Raw genomic sequence first — 938 nt, forward strand, 5'->3', positions numbered from 1 at the left:
AGTAGCTTCAAAAGACATCTTGTAAACTCCAAATACTCTGCTATTCCCTTGAAAACAGCGGTCCACTGCCCCAACCGTAAATGATTGAGCGGTCATGTATTGAATGCTGAAGTAGGTGGTGTAAATAGCCCATAGGAAGACCTGCCAAAGTCCCTTAGACTTTCTCTGAGAAATAGGCAGTTTTTACACATTCTTTATAATTCTGTTTTTTAGAGAAATTTTCTCTTTATTGCAAGTTATCCAAAGTATAAACTGACCGATCAGATGCCTCAGTAAAACCATGTGGTGCCCGCTGGTCCCACCTTTAATGTTTGATTGACAGATTCTCCCGAGCTCGCTCTCAGTGGGAGAGGTGTGGACTTCCAACAGGCCGGAACAAGCTCACCTCTAAAAACGTAACAGACCGACTCAGACTAATCTTTGTCGACTGGTTGCAATATGGACGTATCAGGAAGTGACGTAGAAGGTTCTGGCCTGATTCCGCGAGGGTCAGAGGTAAGGCATTTCTTATGGGTGATGTCAACACTTGCTCTGTCCAGGTAATGATTGTACAATCTATGGTCTTTTGTGTATAATTACGCCCCTTTTAGTCTAAATTTAAAAAAAAAGAAAAAGAAAAAAACTGTTGTTTTCTAGGATATAGTTTCTGCAGAGCACCAGTAGTTCGTCAGAAATTTGCCTCTGAGTTTTGGGTGGGACTGTTGATGTGAAGTAAGCCCCCCCTTATTTCCCATCATCACTTATTTGTATTCTCTCTCATGCTAGCTTACAGTCCCTCACAACCCCTACCGAAGACTAACATTTCAAAATGTGAATGCCAACTCAGACAAAAAAAGAACATGTACATGGATCTATTTGTCTGCAAGTGGATGCATCAGAATACTTTTCTTTATTTATGTCCTCCATTATGAGAAACATGCTACAAAAACATGTCAAAA

This window comes from Oryzias melastigma, linkage group LG7, assembly GCF_002922805.2.
Source record: "Oryzias melastigma strain HK-1 linkage group LG7, ASM292280v2, whole genome shotgun sequence".
NCBI classification, from domain to species: domain Eukaryota; kingdom Metazoa; phylum Chordata; class Actinopteri; order Beloniformes; family Adrianichthyidae; genus Oryzias; species Oryzias melastigma.